We start from the raw sequence: 14087 nt of genomic DNA, 5'->3' as shown, positions 1-14087 counted from the left end.
ACTGCCATTTCAAATTGACTATAGATGCCACAATAAATATAAAACAGTTCTAAAAACAGAAGTGCAGAATAAACATTAACACATAAATGAAAAAAATTGTAGAATTTTGAATTTTATACCGAATTGATTGTAGAATACAATTATGATCATAATTAGTTATTCAAATATATCTAGTAAACTATTAACTCATGATGAACATTTGATTTATTTTTCTTTGTTATCTTTCTCAAATATTTTACAAATGTTTGAGTGTCTAATACATATAAGGAACTATGTTAGATAATAGAGGGGGGTGATAAAAATGGGTAAGAGATAGTCATTCCTTCTCAAAGGATTTACAACCTAGGAAGGGAGCACACATTCCTGAAATTAAAAGAGATGGGGACTTATTTTTGTTTATTTATTATTGTTTCAGGTCTCATATTCTGGAACCCAGTTGATAGTACATTTCAGTGAAGAAATTGTCATCCTCGCATGCCCCTATGATAGCTAGCATACACTGTCCTTACCTATTCAGTTCTTCTTACATTCACTACCAACTCTCTTTTTGAAACAGTCAATTTCCATATACATTTTCTGAAGATAGCCATCTACCCTTCCAGCTCTCCCAATCCTTTACTCCCAATACACATGTTCTTTAAGACCTCCAATTTCTCAACCTTGTCTTTTTAACACTTTCTCCATTTTCACAGTTTCTGTCCTTCCTATGCAGCCTAGACATTTGGCGGTGACATCAGTCATCTTCCTACTAGCATATTCCATATTTTTGTTTCCTTATTCTTCCCAAACACTCCTCTTTTAATTCCTCAAATTTCTGAACATTTCAACTAAAATTCATAACTTGTTCTGCAAAGAATTTCCTCTTCCATTTCCCAAAGCCACTGTTTCAAATCTTTAGAATTCTGCTCAGTCCTCCTCTCCCAAATCCTTCCCCTTCTGAACAAATGACCTTGCCTTCAACATCACAGAAGAAAGTGAGCCTATACTCCATGAAGTTCCCTAATTTATTAACCCATTAACCCTAATTTATTAACCCAGCTATTCTCCATTTCATTGTTCTCAAAGATCTCTCTTTGTACAAGGCTAACTCTGCCCTCTTCACTTTTAATCAGATAATATCACATTCAAATTTCACAATTCTTTGCTTTTTAATACAATTTTTATCCTCTCTTTCTATATCAGCTTCTTATTCACAACCTAAAAACAAGTCTGTGGTTCTTCAGAACTCTCACTTGCTATGATGCTCTCTTTTCTTCATTGCCATACTATTAAAAAAAAAAAAGTCCATGCCCTTAATCTTTTCTTCCTTTCTTTCCATTTACTTCTCTGCCCATCTTCCTCAACCACTCCACTGAAGGTGATTATGATAAAGATCAACAATGACCTCCCTGTCAGGCAGGTTTCTGGCAAGAAACAGAGCACAAACAGGAAAGGTCTGATTGAAGGGAGTTTAATAACAAGACCCTTTAAAAGGTCTAGGCAGGTAACTAACAAGAGATGGTGAAGACCACAGAGCTAGCAACCGGCAAAAAGTGACTACTACTCACAGGCTTTGAAGGGAAAGAAACCAGTGAAACTTGTAGCCATAGGAAAGAGCTGACCAATGGGAACCTGAGAGAGAAGGGGAATCAATAACTGCGGCACTCTCTCCTCCTGTTCTCCTCTCTCTCTTCAGTGCCTCCCATTATCCAAACCCAACTGGAAGCCAGAGGGCAAAGAAATGCTGTTGATGAAATGTGTGAAATCAGCCTTTTCTGGGCAGAAAGCAGGACGGAGAAGGAGATACAGTGGATCTTAAGAGGCAAATGGAGGCGACCCAACACAACTACCTTACCACCAAACCCATTGGACTCTACAGCCCTCATTTTATTTGATTTTTGGCTCCATTGAATGCTGATGACCATTCTCAGACTGAAGTCCTGTCCTCACTTGGTTTTCATGATACTACTCTTCAGATTCTTCTATGCTTCTGAAACCATTCTTTCTCAGGCTTATCTTTTTGGTCTTTCTTCCTTGGCATGGTCCCTATATATTGGTGTTTTCTTGGATTAGCTTCCAAGCCCCTTTGTATTCCATTATTCACTCTGATGGCTTCAGGTACCACCTATACCAAAGCTTCTGAACCTTGCCTCTATTAGTATTTTGAGCCAGATAATTCTTCGTTGTGGGGGTTGTCCTGTGCATTGCAGGATATGTAGCAGTATCTCTGGTCTCTACCCTGTAGATGCCAGTAGCACCCCTACCCCAGTTAAGACAACTAAAATAATCTCCAGACATTGTCAAGTGTCCTCTGGAAGGCAAATCACCCGCAGTCAAGGATGACTTACCTTTATATATAAATTACGTATCTTCTGTCTCCTGAGTTCCATTTTGATGAAAATGTAATCACTTATCATTCTTCAAATGGACTACTGCAATCATTTCCTAACTAGGCTTCATGATTTTTAGTCTTCACCTTGATACTACAATGATCCATAAAGCATTGTGGGTTGGTGAGGAAATCCCATGGCTATCAGGCCATGCAACTAAAGGTCTTCCTGGAACATCTGTGAAACAAATAAAAAGAATTGTAAAGATTTCTTGACGTGCGTTCAACTAAAGGCATCACGGCTAGGGTAGGAGCATAACCTAGTTATGAACTTCATATCTTCAGCCTTATATTCCAGGGATAAATCCAAACTGGTCAGGTTTTATGTTTCACATACACTGTTGGATTCAATTTGCGAATATTTTATTTAGAATTTTTGCATCCATATGCATACATGATATTAGCTTGTAATACCGCTTTTTCATTTTTTAAAAGCACGGATCACTAAATTAGTATCAGGCAAATAAGCTTAAAAAAGAAAACGCATTATTAGATACAAAAAAGGTCATTACATAATAATAAAATAGTTCATTTCACCAGCAAGATCTATCAGTTTTAAACTTAGATATACCTTTAAAAGAATCATAAAATATACACAGTACGAACACATAGAGGAAGTGACTATTCCATCATCAGAGGTTTCAGTACAGTTCTTTCAATCCTTAATAGATTGTGGTAACAAAAAATTAGTATCGATGTAGATATTAACCACATAATTAACAAGCTTGACCTAAGGTACATATATAAAACACTGCAACCAATAACAAGTGAACTAACCATTTTTCCCTTTCTGGCACACAAAGATTGTCAAAGGTTAATAAGGACTACACAATGAGACAGATTACATTAGGACCACAATGCAATATGAGAGATATTACATTTTAGGAGTACAATGCAATTAAGTAGAAATGAGTAATATAGATGTGTTACTAATGAAAAATATATACATACAATACTAAATAACTCCTGAGTCAAGGAATAAAATTATACTGGAATATTAAAATTATTAAAACTGAAAAATAATAAAAAGACTTTATGTCAAAACTTCTGGGATGGAGCAAAAATACTGTATCAGGGAAATTTCTTAAAAATATAAACTACAAAAGAAGAAGAAACAATAAATAGCCTGAATGTCTAACTTAATAAGTTTAGAAAATAAGGTAAACCAACAAAGTAGAAAAATGAGGAAATAAATATGAGCAGATATCAATGAAATGTAAATTTTATCTATAGACAGAATCCAAAAAGCCGAAAGTTGGTTCTTTCAAAAAAACTAAGAGAATAGGGAAATGTGTGCCAGATTGATACAAGGGGGAGCAGAAATACATAACATTAGGGATTCTTTTAAAGCATATGTGCAGATAGCTAAGATTAAAAAGATATGAAACATTGTGAACAATTTAATGCCAACACATTTGAAAACAGGCAAAATGGAAAAATTTCTAGAAAAATATAACTTACCAGAAATGACCAAAGAAAAGAGGAAAGTCTGAATAATCTTGTAAGAAGCAAAGAAATTAGGAAAATATTTGCAAAATATTACCATCAAAAAACACAAGTTCCAGATGTATTTAAATGTTAATTCTGTCAAAATGACAAGAAACAGATCATTTTAGATAGGCTTTTCCAGAGAACAGAAACAGACAGAATAATCAACTCATTAAATTAGTATAATCTTGATACCAAAACTGGAAAAGGACAGTAAATGAACAAGGGATATTACAAGCTAATGTTGTTTATGCACATGGATGCAACAATTCTAAATAAAAAAATAGCAAATTGAATCCAACAGAGTATGTCAAACATAAAACATGACCAAGTTGGATTTATCGCTGGAATACAAGGCTGCGTGTATAGTTTGTAACTGTAGGTTATGCTCCTATCCTAGCCTTGATGTCTTTTTTGCTGGCATCACTACCTGAGCCCCAAACCATACCGGTGCAGCTACCAAAATTTATTGCAACTGTAATAACTACTCACTCAGGTTGAGTGAGAGAAGTCTTCTGATCATTGGACCCAGAATCGAACCTCCTCAAAAACACTGAGATTAAGTCAGCCATGATTCTTAACCTTTCATTAATCCAATCAACATCTGAAGGGAAAGCTCCCCACCTCTTCCCACTGGCTACTACCTGCCCACTTCAACTTGCCATCTGAAATAACACTCCACTGCACCATCATCTCCATCCCCTTCCCTTCCCTTTCCTGTCTACAAGCAGCACACTTCCCTTTACCTTCTAACCTCTTCTCCAAGCATCCATTCCACATCTTTGCAGTAACTGAAACCTGGTTCTTCAAAGAAGGTACTTTCCCTTTATTGCTTTCAAGTGGTGATTATGCATTTTTTCAAAATCTAAATATCATTCTCGACACTCTCCTTTACTCCAGATCATCATTCCCACTTACTTCTATAAAAAATCTTATGTACTTTTTAGAAGGCTCATGCTATTTGTCTGTATCACTTTTCACCTACCCTTGTCATTGTCAACTACTGATCTTCTAATCACTTTCCCTCGTTTATCAAAAATTAGATACACGATTCACACAGATTTCCTTTATGTTACAAGTTGTATCACCATGTTGGGTGTTATCATTGTCCCAGCAGACCACTTTCCATAATCTGCCCTCTCTTTTCCTTGATCTCATCTGTCAACCTTGAATTACCTACTTCACCTCAGCCACTCACTTCATTTGCTGTCATCTATATGTTCTTTCTTCCCAAATCACTATCCCAGGCATCCTTACTTATGATCACAATCATGTCTCCTTACTTACTGGTCAACTACTACCAAAATTTTGGGTCTTTGATTTTCTTCTAGGTCTCCATTGCATTGATGCCTTTACATTTACAATTCATCAAAGCATTGCCTCTCTACTCTTCTCCTCTCGTCTCCTCTCGTCTCCTCTCCTCTCCTCTCCTCTCTTCTCCTCTCCTCTCCTCTCCTCCCCTCCCGTCCCTTCCCCTCCCCTCCTTTTCCCTCCCCTCTCCTCTCCTCTCCTGCTTTCTCCTCTCTTCTCCTCTTCTTCTATCTCCTCCCTTTCTCTCTTCATTTCCTTTTTCATTCAGCTTAGATTTCATGGCTCATCATTTAAATAATATTCTTTAAATAATATTCTTGCCAATATCATAAATTTCCTAACGCTTCCTTTCTACTTACTTTTTATACAAGATCCCCAAATACTGCTATTCACTTTTTCTATTCTTAAATCTGAGAAGACAAACACTACTCAGCTGGGGGGGTTGGGGGAGATGGGGGAAATCACACAATTTTATTAGTTTATTATTACTAACCTCAAATGGGGCTTTATCGCTGTCTGGCAATCCCAGTATGTTCCTTTGGTCAACTTGACTTGAAAACAGACAAAATGGAAAAGTTCTTTGCAACATTTTTTTTTGAAATTTTTATTCTCCTCTTTGTTCACTCTCAGCAGATAACCTTGCCAACTTCATAGAAATCTGAAGGCATCAGATGAGGTCATCTTCGACTTTCCACTATCAAACCTACAAGCCCATGTACACCGGCACCAATTTTCTTCTCTCTGAGCTTTTATATCAAAATAGATGCTTCTTTTTTCAAAGCCACTACCTACCTGTGCCTTAGAGACTAAACCCTCTCACCTTCTCTGGAATCTCACATTCTCATGTTCTGTATAGACATCCCTCTGGCTCTACATAATCAATTCCTTTCATCAGCATCTTTCCCCTTAATATGTTTATGTCCCACTAGCTACTAGGTTTAGCAAGTCAGTTTCCTCAACCTCAGTTTTCTGACTTGTTAAAAGGGCATGATAAAAATGGAAATACTTTATACATTGTAAAGCATTATAGGATAATGCATTACTTAGAATTTGTTCCAACCTAAAGATCAAAGGAATGATGTGACTTCCCAAGGTTTTATTGTTTCTTAATTGGGAGATCTAGGGGTACAGCTCTACGCTCCATACTCATGAGCTACTATTTCATTTATAATTAAAATCTAGATATTACTTTCAATAATGCTAACTTGAAACCATAGAATATTTTTTTTAAAAAGCTTGCTATTCTTGTTTAGATATAGATGTTGAGGTCTAGCATCATATTGACATTCAAAATTTTAATCATGAGTAAGGACAGGCATCTGGTATAGCTACAACTAAATTGGATTTGACTAAAATAGAACCTAAGAGCTGATTAAACTACCTTCATCCCTATCATTAAGTTCCCCTTCATAGTTCTGTAAATACAAGATCTCCTTAACAAACTGAACACATTGAGTGAAAGATCTTTTCTTAAAAGATCTTTTTAATTAAGAATTTTTGTACAGGGCTCTTTTGGGATCAGAATTTTAGAAGTTCCACAATACAGTGCAAAATCTAGCTTCATTTGGTGGTACTACCCTGTTTCCCCGAAAATAAGACCTAGCTGTACCATCAGCTCTAATGCGTCTTTAGAGCAAAAACTAATATAAGACCCGGTCTTATATTACAATAAAATAAAACTGGGTCTTACATTAATTTTTGCTCCAAAGATGCATTAGAGCTGATGGTACGGCTAAGTCTTATTTTCGGGGAAACAGGGTAAGTATGTAAAATAGTTACAAAATAGTTTTGCAAACATGCAAATAATGAATAATCCATTTCTGATTATAGAAGACAGATACAATAGTTACTCACCTAAATGTCTATTCTTCCTAGCTATGTGGTCTTTGGATACAATACATAGTAATTAATGTGTACTTCAATTGTAGCCATCAAATTTGGACCCATTCAACAAATCTTTGCCCTGTTCACAAGTGTTGTAAAATTCCAATGAAATAATGCATGTGAAAACACGTTAGAAATGGCAAAAATAGAGACAAACATTTGTCATTTCTAACTGCACTTTCATCTCGTCCTTCATCAATAAATCAAAACTTATTAAAATATTAATTTGCCTTGTAATAAGTTATGAATTGTATGACAACTCATTGACTACCTTTAGTGACTATTCATTAAAATACTTGATATTCTCCATATGATTTATTAAAGTCAGAAATCAAGAACAATTTACTACATTTACTGTACTTTGGCTAGTTTACATTTCGACAAATCATTTAGGTAAGAGTCAATGAACGTTATGAGCATTGTAATAGAGCTTGATTAGTCCCAATTATTTTGGTAATATAATTATGAACCTATTGGCCTTTGAGCATCATAGGAGAAGGTAAAGGAAAAGACATTTTATATATCCACAGAAATGTCACAACAGAAGGGAGGCAGAGGTGCTGCAGCGAGGCAGACTGTAGGAAAGGTAGTATGTGGATTATGTTTTTAGAATAACAACAGTAATTATTTACTTAGGGAACTACTTGTCTCTCCTTTCTCCTGTATTCTTTATCATTTGTAAAATTTGACATAAAGAATAGACACGTAGTAAGTCTCCAGTGATGAATGCGATTGATTCCTTTCCCTCGCTGTGTGCATGCGCTGCTTCACCATTGAGAGACGGGTTTCTTATTCCCCTTCCATGGAAACTAGACTGGCTCTGTTGCCTCTGACCAATAGAATACAGAGCAATGACATTCTCAGACATCACTGGAGCCCAGGCCTTAAGAGGTTAACGATTTCCACTTCCTTCTTTGAACACCTATCCTTAGGGCTCTTTTTTTTTAGACTTCAACCACCATGCTGTGAGAATCCTACGTCATGTGAAGGAGAAACAGATAGACTGCCAACCACACGGATGAGTTATCTTGGATGTCACAGACCTTAGATCATTGAAACCCCAGCCAACACCACGTAGAGTACATTTCCGCTAAGCTACCTGAGCCGTCTACCCACAGAATTATGAGAGTTAACAAATGCCAATACAGTCTGATGCTGTTTATTATGAAGCAAGAGATTACTAAAACAGAAATTGGCACCTAGAAATAAGGAGCTACTGGGCTAAAACCAAAACATGTAGCCTTAACTTTGGAACTGAGCAAAAGATTGAAAGCTTTAGGGCCTTCAGGAAACAATCGCAGCCAAATAACAATGAGGAAATTGTTATGGAAAGGCAACCCTTTCATCTGCAGTAGTGTGAAAAGTAGTGTGAATAAATTTATGGAAATCACTAAGGGGAAAAGGTAACTTAATAAACTTGTGTTATCTGGACAAGATTTCCAGGCAGAATAATGAAAATGCCAAATGACTACTTCTAGCTGGCTATGATCAAATATGAGAAGAGAGAGATGAACTAAATAAGAAATTGTTCCGTTTTGAAGCAAAATTTATAGGAAATATGAACAGCCCAGAAAACCTACCTTTTCCAGCAGCAAGAGATTCTCAAGGAGGAAATGACATCTTGGCAAAGATCTAATCCAGGGAATAACTAGTGAAACATAGTATCAGGGTAGGTTAGGATCAGCGTATAGCTGTAATAACCTTTAAAACTTCAGGAATATTTAAACCAGTGCATCAAAGACCTCTTAGCTAGACAGAAGGACTTCTAAGAATCTTATGAGCACGAATTGCAGTCTACTTAGCTAGACAGTGGCTATCTAAGATTCATAAGGGTTTTGTCCTTTAGCACCCTCTCAGCTTAAAGTAGAGAGAGAGGCCTGTCTTGAATGAATTTATGGGTGTGCCTTTTGTGTAATGGAGGGGATTATAATTTGCGTTATAGGAAATACACCGTATTTTTAAAGGAATTCCATAAATTTAGTCTAAAAGGGAAAGGCAGTTCAAAATAAAAAGTGGCTTCTGGCTCTTCCGCCTTCAAAAATTTGGAAGCAGGTTGAGAAAGCTACTCAGCTTCAAACATTTCTCATGAAAAAGGATGACTCAGAGAGTCAAAATCTTGTAGGGAAGAGACAAGAGTTGAGAACCACTCTCAGGGAGAAAGAATTAGGCCCTAACTAGTATATATTCCCTACTCCGAGAATCATGATGAATTAGAAACATGTGTCCAACTGGAGTTCAAAATTGTTATGGACAATTGCTTTGTAACTTCTCCTTTTCCCTCTTTTTGAATGAGTGTCTATTGTCTCTTACCACTGTATGGTAGATGAGTATGGAAAAGAAAACTTAGTTCATGTATCTTCAGATTGAGAGGAACTACATCAAAGGTGGCTCACATGTACCTGAAACTATGTAGATGACGAGATTATGGGCATTGAGGCTGAATTTGATGTTATATCCAGATGACATTTTTAAAGGTGTTTGGGGAGGTAATGAATGCATTTCCCACATGTCTGAAACAAATGTTATGGCCAGAGGATCCATCAACTAATCCAAACGGCTGCCATCAAGCCCTTTTCTTCTTGTATCTGCAAGCACATGGAGAGGTAAAAGTTCTTTTTCCCCTTCCCTTTAATCCAGGCTGGCCCTGTAGAGTACTTTGACGAATGCAATGTAGTGGGAGTGACATTCTGAGACTTCCCAGCTAGGGCCTCAAGCAGATTCAGTTTCTGTTTCTCTTCTTGGAATGGTCACACTTGGGACGCTACTTCTTGGATCCCAGACATCATGATAGGGAGAACGCCCAGCCACGTGGAGAGGGCACACAGAGAACTGGAGTCAACTGAGTTCCCAGCAGACAGCCAGCAACTGCCAACCATGTGAATAAACTATCTTGGATGTTTCAAGCTCCTAGAAAATTGTAACTAGCAAACACGTTGAACAGAACCACTCAACTGATCCCTATCCACTCAGAATTGTGAAAAAAAATGAAGTGGTTGTTGTTTCAAGCCAATTAAGTTTGGGGGTTGTGTTTTAGTAACAGACAACCAAAATAATAAATACGGTAATGCCATTACATAGAATATCAAGAAACACCTTTCAACTCAAAAAAACATTACCGATGTTTCCTTATTCATTTGTTCCTTCTTGTCTTCCTATCCTATCATCACTCCCACCCTGAAATGGTAAACACAATACTGAATTTTTAAAAAAAGTGTACTACAAATATATGTATTCCTATATACTTTAACATAATTTAGCTTGTTTTTACGCTTTATAAAAACTTTCATACTGCATGTAGGCTCCTGAAACTTGATTTGTCATGTTCTCAGGTAATTCTCCCTGCTTAGTAAAATTACAAAATCCACAATTTATTTTTTTATTCTCGTCAATGGACATTTGAGTGGTTACAAACAGGGCTGCCTTGAACATTCTCACATGTGTACATATGCAACAATTCCCCTAGGGCATACTCGTGTATGTAGAATTGTTAGGTATTAGAACCTTATACCTAATTGCTCTCCAGTATATCAGTTTACAACCCCATCTGTAGATGTCTTTTTGATGCATCTTCTTAATTTGTATTGTCACATTTCTTAATTTTTTAATCTATTGGATGTAAAATGGTATTCATTGAGGTATTAGTCAATCACTTATGAGATTAAACATCTTTTCATGTGTTCAGTCACATCCTCTTAAAATGTCAGGTTTCTTTCTGACTTTTGCTCATTTTTCTACAGGACAATGATAAATAGAAGTGGTGAAAACAGGCATCCTTGTTGTGTTCCTGATTTTTAACAAAACTATCATTTTGCATTATCCTTTTTTAGATAATGCTGAATTCCATTTTTTAATAGTGCTTTTGATGTTCACATCTGTGTTAGTAAGTGCTATTAGTAATTTTCTCCTATTCAACGTCTGATGCTAGTACAACAGAAGTTATACAGGCCTCAAAATCAGATTCTTATCTATTTTTTGGAAGAGTTTGTATAAAATGTTGAAATATGGTCTCTGAGAGAGGAGTAAAACATCTGTAAACATGATCTAGATGACCTCTTTATCAAAAACCTTTGTTTACTATTCAAACTATTGAATAAGTCTCTCTGGCTTGTCATTTCTTCTTGAGCCAATTTAAAGAAATTGCATTTTTCTAGACCATGGTCTACTTTGTCTAAGTTTTCAAATATATTAAGATGCTCCCGATAGTCTCTTCTCATTTTCATCTCTGCTATATCTATAGAAGTCCTTTTTCAATCTTTATGTTGTTTACTTGCATCCTGTTTTCTTCTTGTTCAATTATACCAATTTAATTGTGTCATGAAAACAACTTTGGCATTGTGATTCTATAGTTTTGTTTTCTAATTCATTCATTTCTTCCACTGCCTGTATCTTCTTACTTCTACATTGTTCATTCTGTTGTTGTTCTTAAGTGGCACACGTAGCCTTTTTCATGAATTTAGAACCATGTCCCTCAAAATGCTATTTCTGCTGCATCACCCAATTTTCCAAATGTCATAATTAGGTTGTAAGTATGTTTTCTTCTTTCATCTATGAAATTTTATTAAACTTGTAAATGTATGATTGGAAGAAAATAACCTTTATTAATGACCTCTAATTTACTTCTGATTATCCATTTAATACAAATTTTTTGTAATTTACTGTGACTTACTTCATGCCTAGTACATGGTCAATTTTTGCTAATGTACACAATGATTAACAAGAATATGCTCTAATTGTTGATAATTCTAAATGTCCATTGAATCAATATTATTCAAATCTGTGGTCACTCATTTTTTTGGCCTGCTTGATTTATCAATAATTGAAAGCTGTTGAAATCGCCCACTGTTGTTCAATTTGTTGATTTAGCCCGATAGTTTCCACATTTCGAGGTCATTTTGTAAAGTACAAATTTAAAACTGTTATATATTCCTAGTGAATTGATTCTTTTGCCATTATTTAGTAGCCTTCTCCATCTTTAACATACCATAAAATCTAATTTTGATTTGATATCACTACAAGTTTTCTTTTGCTATTTGGCTGTAGCTGGATTAAAAAAATATGTCTAAGCAATCTGTTGGTTAACTTGCTTCAGTCTATTTATATTTACTTTATTATTTGATTTCTATTATTTTTCTAATTTTGTCCCTCATCCCATCCAAAATTTCTTCCCTTTTTTGTATTGAGTTATTGACTTCCTATGCCATAAACTTCTTTTCCTTTGGAATGATTCACTGTGTATCTATTTCTTAGCAGTTACACTTGAAATTTTACTATACACATTCAATATAATTTTAAAGTTAAACAATATCTTAACCCATTTTCTGAAATAATAAAAGCATGTGAGAACACTTTAATTTTAATCACCGTCCTCCCATTTTATAAGCTACTGTCCAGTTTTACAATTATATCTTATTTTAACAGTCCACGTTAATATTGCAAAAATGTTTATTGAGTTTTACATTTGTTTACAATTTTATACAAACACTTTTGATTTACATACTTATCATTTTATTTGAAATCAGTTCTTTGATTTCAGATCACCTTTTGGAATCATTTTTCTTCTTGGGGATTATCCTTTTGCAGTTTCTTTAACAAAGGCCTGTTAATGATAAACTCGGTCTTTCATCTGAACATGTCTTTATTTCAGTTTTGCTTGGTACAACTTCTAAGTTAATTAGTTTTTCTCAGAATTTTGAAGGCATTGTTTTACCATCTTTTGGGGACGTTGTTGCCATTAAGAAACCTACTATTTGACTGTCTTGCCTTTATTGGTGATCTTTTCCCCTTTGATTGCTTTTAAAATCTTGTGTTTGATATCTTGCAGTTACATTAGGTTCAGTTTAGGCATGAATTTTATCTGTATATGACTGGAATGTATTGTGCTTCCTGAATTTATGAATTCATGTTTTTCTAAGAAATATGGAAAATTCTGTTATCTCTTCAAATATTGCCACTCGTGCAACCTCTCTATTCTCTCCTCCTACTAATTCTTTCTAGTCTTTATAATTCTTCCCTCCATATCTCTCTTCTCTTTAATATTTATATTTTCCAGCACCTCATTTCTCCTCGCTGTGCACTGGATCATTTCTACAGACCTAGCTTCAGGTTTACTCACTGTCTCTTCGGCTGAGTCTAATATGATATTCATTCAACATATTTTTTGAATTCGTTTTTGGTTTCGTTTTTTTTAATTTCAAGTAACATATTTCTCACTTCTATCAGTTCCATTTGTTTACTTTTTTAGATCTGCCTGTGGTTCCATCACTCATGTACGTTGCTGATGAGATCCTGGTGAATTTAATGCGAAGTTTGTTATTTCTATAGGTTCTTTCTCATGCTTGCTAGTTTCAACTTGTGCCTGGTGATCTCTAGTCATGAAATAATATGGCTTTATCTTCATCTATGGGAATCTTGGGCCTATCTCTTGCTTCTGCCAGGGTCCTACAAACTGAGGGCTACTTCAACTCTCCTGGGTAGGGTAGCATCTCAGATTCAGATTCAGTTTGTTGTTTCTGATCTGAGACAAACTGCGTATGGCAGTGCTGTAATTGGTATCTGCCATCCAGGAAACCACAGTCCACCTGTATGCTTAAGGTAATATTCATGATTCCCAACTCAAAATGTGTTCATTGTTGTGCGGAAGGAAAAATAGAGGTATAGTTCTTGGAGATTTCCCCTACTTTCTTTGAGTCTATTAATGCATTCAAAGGTAAATTATATTCAGGATCTAGGTGTTTTACAGTACCTAGTCTAATGTGTTTCTGGAAGCAAAAGTTTTATTTAATATATTATAACAGTTATGATATACTAACCTGAGAAAGCACATGATTTATGGCAATTGTTTCTGATTCAAATCTCTCTGAAAAGGTTTCCTACGCCTTGATCAGAACACAATCAGTATTTTGGAATGAGTGTACATTAGAAAGGTCCTACAGCATGAACTTACCCAACAGATTGTTGCCCCACTTTGTAGAAATGTCTCCTACTGTTCTATCACTAAGATATACATCATCCCTGACTATTCAAATTTTCCATGTCC

This window comes from Rhinolophus ferrumequinum, chromosome 22, assembly GCF_004115265.2.
Source record: "Rhinolophus ferrumequinum isolate MPI-CBG mRhiFer1 chromosome 22, mRhiFer1_v1.p, whole genome shotgun sequence".
Classification (NCBI taxonomy): Eukaryota; Metazoa; Chordata; class Mammalia; order Chiroptera; family Rhinolophidae; genus Rhinolophus; species Rhinolophus ferrumequinum.
Note: the sequence above shows the minus strand (reverse complement) of the source record.